We start from the raw sequence: 8,314 nt of genomic DNA on the forward strand, positions 1-8,314 counted from the left end.
GACGTTTTATCAAACGATATCGGTATTTAACGGTATTATTTTTTACTTTCGACAGAAATTCGATACACTAAATTGATCATTAACCAGAAATAATACACAGCACAGAATCTGGCGCATCTTTTTTCAAATTTTAGGGTCTGAAAAGAAAATTAATTTATGAGTTGATATTTCAACTTAACTTTTTGATAAATGCTTTGGATGCAACTTTCCTGTAAAAAAGGAAGATAGTAAACGATATCCAAGCTTAAACGTCAGTCAAAAATAAAAATCAGTGGAATAACAAACACGAACCTCTCAAACATCAGAAATGGGACCACACATCATGGAGGAGATGCGCGGGTATGTTAAGCAAGCATATATGTGATTTCTCAGGAAATTTAGACTTTTTAAGGAAAATTAGGTTTGATAAACTACCAAAACCGCTGATAATCGTAAACTGTTATTACTTATTGCAAACAGATAAAAGAGTCTCTGACGCAAAGACGTGTACTACCGCCACGGCATCACGTGACTTCTATTAATAGCGAAATTTTCCTTTATAAAAATGCTAACAGAACAACAATACCCCGGTGTTTAATAATTTCTTTGAGTAAATAATATAGTTGAAAAACATCTATTTTGCCTAAAAAATGCTGCTAGAATTCCACTGTCCTGTCAATAAAATAATTCTTCCACACATTCGCACGAAACCTTGCCGTATGTTTTGAATTTTATACATGTGATCCAAGATTTTTCGTAAAACCATGCTGAACTCGGGATTCTAGCAGCACTTTCCAAGTTTGTTGGAAGGCAAACTTTCCATCCGTACAAATCTTATGTTTTGAAATATCCAGCTTATTGTTGTTCTGTTGCATTATTTTTGTCACGAATGACAGAGGAAAGGCCGACCGGGATACGTATACTGTATAGCTGACTGTCTCCGAAAGAGAATACCCTGGTATAATCGATGAAAATAAATTAGCATACCTGTTTAATTTACTAAACTCCATATGAATTTCACAAAATATTCACGATATTTCCTTTTAAATTCTATTTTACGTATCTTTGTACATGTATGCCATCTTAGCTAAATTCTCTTTACACGACATGATCAATTCCCAAGTTACTGATATACACATATTGACATCTTTGGTGTATTTTTTAATTAAAATGACAGATACAGCATAACAAAATAAAAACAATTTATTTTTGTTAATGTTAAGACGTTTCTATTCATTTTCTAGAATTAAATTATCTCTAAAATCTCTAAATACCAATATTACCAAAACTTGTGTTCTAAAATTGACGTCATCTCGCCTACTATGACGTCACAATGTAGCACTGATTTAGTCAAAGTAGAATATTTTGTATGCTTCCTTAATTACCTCTGCGGATCAACCAATACGAGGGATGATCAAAAAGTTTAAATTAACAAAACCACAATTCAGATCAGAATGATATTGGCACACATAGAGTGATACAATTGTTCTATAAATAGCATATATAATGAAACGTTTTGCCCCATGTTTGTGAGGTCACAATGTGAAAAAAAAGTCAATATATAGATCACTTGTTACGAAAAATGATTGAGTCAGGCGTATTCCAGAAAAATCGGGCTGTAAAGTAAAACGTAAATCTTGGAAATTCATTTGCAGAAGCTTATAATAATTTGTACACGGTTTATGAAGACGAAAGACTCACCAGAGGTTTTGTCATTAATTGGATTGTTTGTTTTGGTAAAGGAAAGGAGATGATTAAGAATGATGTTTGTTCTGTTGCCCAGTGAAAGCAAGCTGAGGAAGAGACCTGTCAAGCAATTTGATATGCAGGATCACCAACTTACAATTAAAAAAATAGTTGAATATCTTGACAATAATATAATTATATAATCCCAAAAATATCGTTCAATTCAGACTTTAAACATATGAGATATGATAAAAAGAAGGCACCCATACTTTATCCATATTGAATAAAGGACGCTCGAAAGACAGGGGACTTGGATTTTTATGGTCACCATGCTCATTCTTGATTAGGACATCATTATCACCCATACTATTGCCGAGATTTGGCCATTTTTGACAAAGAACTGTTTTGTTGTAAAAAAGAACTTGCATGGTAAGAAATGTAAGAGTCGGGAAAATCTTCAAGCTTCTGTGACAGAAGCATGTCACGTGACCGCCTACATCATGTGATCCGCGCGTGGGCAGAACGGTTTCAGATGCGTATTAAAATCGGAGAGGACTACTTTGACAAAAAAAAAATCAACACTGAAACCCTATATCATTTTTTTTGAAGTTATCTAATTAGTTCGCGAACGTTTGATCGCCCCTCGTATTGACCGACACACTCGCTATGACTGATTCCCCAGACAGTTTAGTCTTGATAATCGCCTAATGAGGGATATGGAGATAACGAACAGTATTCAGTATCGAAGTCCATAAAACAATACAAAATAGGAGCGGAGCACACTTATGGACCTCCAAAATATCAGAAGTGGGATTAGGTGCCATGGAAGAGTGAGCATCCCCTGCTGACCAGTCACACCTGCCATGTGCTCTTTGTCATAATCGGGAAATAACGAAAAAATCCGACATCAATTCACTGTATAAATAATGGACTAACAATAAGTATGAAAAACGTCAGTCATCATTTGACTCAATGATAAATTGTATTTGCTGACAAGGTCATTGTATCGACCAAAGAACTAACGAAATGATGACTTTAAACGAGACTGCTGATATTCTTGTTTCATTAACTTGTTTGTCAATAATATACCTCGTTTAAGAAATTGTTCATACGTAGAACATTCTCTTGCGTATCGAATCAATGGAGATATATTAACGCCGTATACAGGTGATGAAGGTATATTGCTGCATAAGTAAGGGAAGTTGACGATAGAAAAGTTAAAGTCATCAAGTTTATTGTTGAGCGTGGTTGTTAAATTACCACTAACGTCTTTTTCAAGTAAAATATCCAAATATGAAATATGACATGTGTCAGACTCTGAGGTATCTTTTATCTGAAGCTCACCGTATCGACATAGAAACGGAAATTGCTATAACTATACTATAACTATATAATGATTGATATGAAAAAATCAGTCAGTATTCGACTTAATGATAGAGTAAACCTATTGACAAGATCATGGAATCTGCGAAACATTAAACTTAAATAGGGCTGTTCATATCCTTAATATTGTTTCATCTTGTCTTTCTCTCTCTCAATATATTGAAATTAGAAAATGTATAGAAGAATACTATCTGCAACTCACTTCATGTTTGTAGCAAAATACCATTTTTAATAGCGCTGGTATATTAATGTCAAGTCACCAAGTGTATCTAATCGACAGGAATATTATTTACATAGAAACTAATTTGATATCGGGGTAGGATTCTGACGATTACATGTAAGTGATTATTAAAATATTTGAAAAAGAATATATATAAAAAATATGTTTAAGGAGACCTTTTCATAAGAAACGTATTTATTTAAGCAATTTCTCCCGCGTCGAATTGTTTTTTATTGTTAACCCGACCATGACAAGGTGCCATTTTGACCGGTCGACATTAGATCCCTGCTCCTCTATGTCACTTGATCCTAGCTTTTTTTCCAGAGGCCATAAGTTTGTTCATCATTTGAAATGTTTAAATAGGATTAAATCCTGTTTATACTTACTTTACTCATACCTCATAACTTGAATTGCGTATTTAAACAGAAATAAAATTAATTGTCAACATTTTTGAAATACAACTGAAAATTGAAATACGGATGATTGATTATACAAGCATATATTAGCCAATATCTTACTACAGGTGGACATGTTATTTGATTGAGATCAGCTAATTGATTTTTTTTTCTATTTCACAAATGCATGTACAATAAAGTGCAATAACAAAGCAGCAATTACTCCATACAAGTATATACAGTGCAAATAAACAGAAATATTATGATTGCTGATTGAGAGGATAGAAGGGAAAAAGAGAAAGAGAGAGAAAGGGGGAGAGAAGCTGCTTATTAAGAAATGAGGAAAAAGACCTTGTCTTGATAATTTAAAACCTAAATCTTGATGTAGCATTTTCTTTTCATTGCCTTCTTGATGCGTCTGGCAGCAAATTTTAACCATAATGAGTGATTTAAAAAAAAAATCATACATGTTTTATTTTTTTTAAATTCAAAATAGACTGATTAAGATTCTACAAGTAGTAAGTAAAGATCGGAATTGGCAAAGGTAAAACAAGCAACTTTAAATTTAGCATAGATTAATGGTAATTTGAAGTTGGATTTAAAAAAAAATATCTCAATGTTAGAGGCAATTAAACTGGCAGGTGTGTTTATTCTTTTTATACCAATCTATGGATAAAAAATATAGCAAATATAATGCACTGCAAATTAAGCAATGGTATTTTGGAAATAATCCAATTTGCTCCTAAAGTTATATTTTTAATACATTGTATAAACTAAATATAGGTTTTTCATCCACAGAGTCACGATTATGAAACAAATATGCATCGAAACTTAAAGGAACTTCATAATCAGCAGACGGATCTTTATATTGTGATGACTGGGCCCAACATGAGATGTCTCCAGACAAACAATGAAACTTGCGAAGAGAACACAGAGGCCATGTACATTAGTATGACCTAAATTCAAACATTGCAAGGATATTTTAGGAATAAGAGATTTTTGTGCATCAATGTCCTTGACGGAAAGTTGTTTTTTATGTTTTTGAAATGAAATATGAAGCATTTTACATGTATGTATACAAAATTTCATGATCCAATGATCCAAGGAATAATGAAATAGTGTAGATTAGAATATTTTTTGAAATAGAATTACATATTTTACACTATTATGAATACTAGGATCAGTGAATATTTCTGCATAGCATTTGGTTGGTGTATTTTATTAACATGTAAATATGAAGTTCGAACATTAATTGATTAACCATAATCTTTATGGTTTAAAAACCTAGCTTAGGTTCATCTCGTATTTCAGTTTAATGCAGTTTAATCCATAATAATTAATTATAATAAAAATTAATAGGGATTATAAGTATAAGTATGCAACTACACTAGACAAATTGCTAACGCACCACCTAAGAGAATTAATATTTTACTTCTGAAAACCTGTTTATGATGTATTTGATATATAAATATGTTACTTTAATTTAAAAAAAAGGCATATTAATGTCAAACTGTGTAAATAACTACAATTTTAACTGATGTGTGACCAATTCATAGAAAAAATTAAAATTACATCCATTCCATTTTCAATGGGGAAAAAAAATCATTGTTTTGTTTGTATTTGTGTTCTTTCCATGTGTTCTAATTAAAATCTCAGGAAGAAAGTTACACCGTATGCGGCATTTAACGCTAGAATAGCGTGCTAAAGCAGACAGTATGGCGTCTACAGGGGGATCCTTTAGAGAAATCTGTAAAAAATAAAAACAATAAAAAGGTTATAAATTCCACTCATAAAAATTGTTGCAAATAGACTAATAAACATAAAAATGTTTACTATAGATAGCCATGACATTAAGTTAGCACCCCACAATAAGTTGAAAATTGTTCCACAAAACTGGGTCAACCGGAAGTTGAGTGGATTTGGTATGGACACTAATGCACCGGATGATTACTGGACGATACAGAGAATCAATGACTATTTCCTATTTGATTTATACCTGGGGGACTTCTCCTTTAGTAACCTCACAGACCACCTTTAGTAATAAAGAATTTCATATCTGGACAAAAATGGTGCATATTGCACAGCTGAATTGGTTTTGGACAAGATATGATCGTGCATTCATGGGTTTTTTCATGATACCAAAACACCTGTCAGTCCCACTGTTTTGGAAATAATGGTCTATATTGTATACATTAGTATCGATCCCGGCAAATGTTCAAATCACAAATAAGAATTAACAGGTGGTGTGTTAGCAATTTTGTCTAGTGTATATATAGAATGTTTTAGATTATTTCAGATTACATGTATTTCCTTTAAAACCGGAAAAAACATAATAGAAAAATGCATAATATATAACTGATATGCTTTTATTTAATAGTTTTTTCAACAAGCATATTTTTCTCCATAATTATGTGTATCATATATTCATGAATGTAACCATAGGAAGTACAGCCATATATTGACGAACAATTAATACGTATGGTTTATGCTAAAATTTGCTTTGTACATAAGAATGAGAAGTCTCCCTATCTAAGATGATTTTGAAAAAAAAAAACCAATTGATACTAGATATATATCTACATTTTTTGGAAAATACCCAAAAAATAATTATATATAAAAAGAAAAGTACAGTAGAGTTTTTAATATATGTGTACGAGGTATTTTGCTTAACTTTCAATAACTGAATTTGAAAAAAGAACATATTGTACCACGTCTGTGTCATATTTGAAAGTTTCACTTACTGAAGACGATAAGAGACAACTGCTGATTTCATTTTTTTCCCCAACAACTTATTTATGTAATAATATTCTGCATTCGTCTGCGAATGATCTTAAAAATTTAGTCTTTTCGACCGCTTTGCATATTAGAGGTCAAATAGTTTGAATCTAATTGAAGATCGGTCCTTCGGACGAGACTAAAAACCGAGATCCCAAGTTACGATAGTTTTTGCCACGAGTAAGATTCCTCAATGCTCAATGGATCGCAGTGCATAGTAAAGGAATAAAATTTGCAGCTTTCCACCGGGAAATATTGACATCTTAATCTTAAAAGGGACATAAAGCAACCCAACAAACATTTATTCCGTCCACTTTCAGGCATTGTCTCTTTCTCATTAGAATATATCATAGTGTATATATGAATAATTTAAAACAAAGAAACAAAAGAATATGTTTAATGTGTAACCAAAACAATATAGAAGATGAATATCATTTTCTTACTGAATGCCCATTATATACTGAGGAGAGAGATAAATTTTTTCGTGATATCTCATTACTAAACAAAAATTTCATATTATTATCAAAAGGAGACAAATTTCTCTGGTTAATGTCTAATGAAGATAATCTAATTATTACAAAGCTAAGTGAATATCTTGTCAAAGCCTTCAAAATAAGGCATAATGCCATGAGTTTTCATAAATAATGTTATAGACACATATTTATTTGTAAACTGGTATATATGTATATTGATAATATTGATTTTGATTGCATGTTAATTAACAATTTGATAACCCCAACTGCTGCATCTACATGTCCAGTTACTTGTAATATTATATCAGATATATACATGTGTGTGTATGTGTGTTTATGTTTGTATATGTTTACTATAACCTTTCTTTTAGAACTTTCTATCTTGTCATTGTAAGAAAACTTTATGCCTTCTGGGCCCAAAATTGGAAATAAAATTATCTTATCTTATCTTATCTATGAGGTTACTTTTAGGAAACATGTCATATTAAAAATATACATTTCGTAAGACTATTAGTATTCAAGTAGAGATTACATGTACGTTTAGTCAAAACAAAAGAAAGAATTTACAAGACATCAACTGTAAAAAGTGATCAGTGAGTTTATAAAAGGAAACTTTTTTTTTAAATCAGTGTTTCAAATTTTTTTTATCTATGCATGTTAATGTCAATACATCATGACAATTAAGATGAATGGTTTAGAACGGAAGAGGGCACTGCAAGTTGATGATATGAAATATGTCAAAGATCGTGATTACCACCAAATATTTATATACATTATTTTCTACACCCATTGCCTATAGAATGCTATATTAAGTGCATATTGATGAGTCATTTCTAGACAATGCCTTTATTCGTTAAATCCAGTACAATGTAGAATTGCTCTTCAATGGAAGGACTCAGTCCAAATCAAAGTGAGTACAATTTCTTTTCTTTCTGTTTTCACGCAGTGTATAAGATGAAATTAAATAAATTAAATTGATAAATTACATCAAATTTTAATATTTGATCTCAAAAATGAGATATTTTGAAAACCTCTAATCATACTTTTTACAGTTGAATCTGTGTGCATAACACTTTGAAGAAATATTTAAATATATATCGCGTAATATTACTTTTAACGACATCAGAATGAATACATGAAGATTTATCAGGGCATTGACTTAATATAGCTTTGGTTTATTCAGTCTGTAACCTAATTTTTAAATGCTCCTAATATAAATAATCGAAAGTGTTGTAATCAGGAGTCATAATTTATGTTAATTTTTGTCAAAAACATAATTATGTCTCAGGTAAGTCGTTTATGCCATAGCCATAGATGATAAATTATTTCAAATAATGCACAGAGAAATATAACAACATTTACACACAAAAATAATTCTGTAAACTAAAAGAATCAATTCAAAA

Source organism: Saccostrea cucullata, unplaced genomic scaffold (assembly GCF_032062105.1).
Source record: "Saccostrea cucullata isolate Sc308-1 unplaced genomic scaffold, CSIRO_AGI_Scuc_v1 ctg3485, whole genome shotgun sequence".
Taxonomy (NCBI): domain Eukaryota; kingdom Metazoa; phylum Mollusca; class Bivalvia; order Ostreida; family Ostreidae; genus Saccostrea; species Saccostrea cuccullata.